Source organism: Arachis ipaensis, chromosome B4 (genome assembly GCF_059453495.1).
Source record: "Arachis ipaensis isolate K30076 ecotype BB chromosome B4, ASM5945349v1, whole genome shotgun sequence".
NCBI lineage: Eukaryota > Viridiplantae > Streptophyta > Magnoliopsida > Fabales > Fabaceae > Arachis > Arachis ipaensis.
In genome coordinates, this window is record NC_142439.1 from 54523770 (window position 1) to 54527384 (window position 3615).

At 41.6% G+C, this 3615-nt stretch overlaps 1 non-coding gene across 1 annotated transcript; it reads left to right on the top strand.

Moving 5' to 3' along the window:
• The first annotated feature begins 3172 nt into the window (after nucleotides 1-3172).
• On the top strand, nucleotides 3173-3279 carry LOC148567622 (small nucleolar RNA R71). The gene has a single exon (XR_015881684.1). It is a non-coding gene; the product is annotated as a small nucleolar RNA R71 (small nucleolar RNA).
• Nucleotides 3280-3615: the final 336 nt, after the last annotated feature.

Sequence of the window (3615 nt, forward strand, 5' to 3'; positions counted from 1 at the left end):
CTTCTTAGTTGAACCGGCTTGCCTCTTGTGTCTCTCTTCCATTGAGCGCCTTCCACACAGATGTCCAAGAGGACTTGGTCCAACCTTTGATCAAAGTTGACCCTTCTAGTGAAAGGGTAAAGGTCTCCTTGCATCATTGACAAGTTGAATGCTAACCTCACATTTTCCAGACTGAAATCCAAGTAATCCCTCCGAACCATTGTGAGCCAATTCTTTGGGTTCGGGTTCACACTTTGGTCATGGTTCTTAGTGATCTATGCATTAGCATAAAACTCTTGAACTATTAAGATCCCAACTTGTTGAATGGGGTTGGTGAGAATTTCCCAATCTCTTCTTTGAATCTCATGTCGGATCTCTGGATATTCACTCTTTTTGAGCTTGAAGGGGACCTCGGAGATCACCTTTTTTTTGCCACAACTTCATAGAAGTGGTCTTGATGGACCTTTGAGATAAATCTCTCCATCTTCCATGACTCGGAGGTGGAAACAATTGTCTTCCCTTTCCTCTTTCTAGAGGTTTCTCTGGCCTTAGGTGCCATTGATGGTTATGGAAAAAAAAAAGCTTTAGCTTTTCCCACACCAAACTTAGAATGGTTTCTCATCCTCGAACAAAAGAAGAAATAAAGGAGTAGAAGAAGAAGAAATGGAGGAGATGGAGGTGAGGAGAGGGTTCGGCTAAGGGGGTGTATTGTGTATGATGTATGGAATTGAAGGTGGTAAGGAGGGGTATTTATAGGGTAAGGGAGAGCGGGTAGCCGTGTATGAGGGGTGGGTTTTGGGAGGGAAATGGTTTGAATTTGAATGGTGAGGTAGGTGGGGTTTAATAATAGATGGATGTGAGTGGTGAAGAGGTTGTGAGGAAGAGGGTAGGCTTTGATAGGTGAAGGGTATTTGAGGAAGAGGTTTTGATGGGATTGGTCAATGGTGTTTGGGGAAGAGTGTTATGGAAAGGTGTGAAGAGGAGAGAAGAAGAGGTGGGGTAGGTAGGGATCCTGTGGGGTCCACAGATCCTGAGGTGTCAAGGAAATTTGAGTTCCTGCACCATTCTGGCGTTCAAATGCCCATTCTGTGCCAAATCTGGCTGCTACTTTCCTGGCGTTAAACGCCAGTCCTGCTACCTTTCCTGGCGTTAAACGCCACTCTGCTGCCCATTTCTGGCGTTAAACGCCAGCCAGATGCCCATTTCTGGTTTTTAATGCTAGCCAGATGCCAGTCAGCCCTTTCTGGTGTTAAACGCTCAGAGTGCTGCCCATTCTGGCGTTTAACGCCCAGAATGCTACCAGGCTGGCCGTTAAATGCCCATTCTACTACCCTTACTGGCGTTTAACGCCAGTAAGCTTGTCCTCCAGGGTGTGCTATTTTTTTATGCTATTTTTCATTCTATTTTTGATTTTTCAGTTATTTTTGTGACTTCGCATGATCATCAACCTAAAGAAAACATAAAATAACAATGGAAAATAGATAAATATAATTAATTAACATTGGGTTGCCTCCCAACAAGTGCTTCTTTAATATCAATAGCTTGATAGTGAGCTCTTATAGAGCTTCACAGAGATTCAGAGCTTAGTGGTGGCCTCCCAACACCAAACTTAGAAGTTGAGTGTGGGAGCTCTATTTGACTCTGTATTGAGAGAAGTTTTTCATGCTTCCTCTCCATGGTTTTAGAAGAAGATCCTTGAGCTTTAAACACAAGGTAGTCCTCATTCAATTGAAGGACTAACTCTCCTCTGTCCACATCAATCACAGCTCTTGCTGTGGCTAGGAAGGGTCTCCCAAGGATGATGGATTCATCCTCATCCTTCCCAGTGTCTAGGATTATGAAATCAGCAGGGATGTAATAGCCTTCAACCTTCACTAAGACATCCTCTACAAATCCATAAGCCTGTTTCCTTGAATTGTCTGCCATCTCTAGTGAGATTTTAGCAGCTTGTACCTCAAAGATCCCTAGTTTCTCCATTACAGAGAGGGGCATGAGGTTTATCCCTGACCCCAGGTCACACGGAGCCTTTTTAAAGGTCATGGTGCCTATAGTACAAGGTATTAAGAACTTTCTAGGATCCTATTTCTTCTGAGGTAATTTTAGTTGAACCAAATTATTTAGTTCATTGATGAGCAATGGGGGTTCATGCTCCCAAGTCTCATTACCAAATAACTTGGCATTCAGCTTCATGATTGCTCCTAGATATTGAGCAACTTGCTCTTCAATAATATTTTCATCCTCTTCAGGGGAAGAATACTTATCAGAGCTCATGAATGGCAACAGTAAGTTCAGTGGAATCTCTATGGTCTCTATATGAGCCTCAGATTCCTTTGGTTCCTTATTAGGGAACTCCTTGGAGGCCAGTGGACGTCCATTGAGGTCTTCCTCACTGGAAATCACTGCCTTTCCCTCCTCCATGCATTCGGCCATGTTATTTATGGCCTTGCACTCTCTTTTTGGATTCTCTTCTGTATTGCTTGGGAGAGTACTATGAGGGAGTTCAGTAACTTTCTTACTCAGCTGACCCACTTGTGCCTCCAAATTTTTAATGGAGGACCTTGTTTCAGTCATGAAACTTAGAGTGGTCTTAGGTAGATCAGAGACTACAGTTGCTAAGTCAGAGTGGCTCTGCTTAGAATTCTCTGTCTGTTGCTGAGAAGATGATAGAAAAAGTTTGTTATTGCCAAACCGTGCTCTCCCACCATTATTAGTATTGAAGCCTTGATTAGGCTTCTGTTGGTCCTTCCATGAAAAATTTGGATGATTCTTCCATGAAGGATTATAGGTGTTTCCATAGGATTCTCCCATGTAATTCACCTCTTCCATTACAGGATTCTCAGGGTCATAGGTTTCTTCTTCAGAGGAAGCTTCCTTAGTACTGCCTGATACAGCTTGCATTCCAGACAGACTCTGAGAAATCATATTGACTTGCTGATTCAATATTTTGTTCTGAGCCAATATGGCATTCAGAGTATCAATCTCAAGAACTCCTTTCTTCTGAGTTGTCCCATTATTCACAGGATTTCTTTCAAAAGTGTACATGAATTGGTTATTTGCAACCATTTCAATGAGTTCCTGGGCTTCTACAGGCATCTTCTTCAGATGAAGAGATCCTTCAGCAGATTGGTCCAATGACATATTAAACAATTCAGATAGACCATCATAGAATATACATATGATGCTCCATTCTGAAAACATATCAAAAGGACACCTTCTGATCAATTGCTTGTATCTTTCCCAAGCTTCATAGAGGGATTCACCTTCCTTCTGTGTGAAGGTTTGGACTTCCACTCTAAGCTTGCTCAACTTTTGAGGTGGAAAGAATTTGGCCAAGAAAGCATTGACCAACTTTTCCCAAGAGTTTAGGCTGTCTTTAGGTTATGAGTCCAACCATATCCTATCTCTGTCTCTTATATCAAAGGGGAAAAGCATAAGTCTGTAGACTGATGAGCGGGTAATTTATACACTTTTTGGGGTTAATTTCATATAGATTTTAGTATATTTTAGTTAGTTTTTAGTTTATTCTCATTAGTTTTTAGGCAAAATTTATATTTATGGACTTTACTATGAGTTTGTGTGTTTTTCTGTAATTTCAGGTATTTTCTGGCTGAAATTGAGGGAGCTGAGCAAAAATCT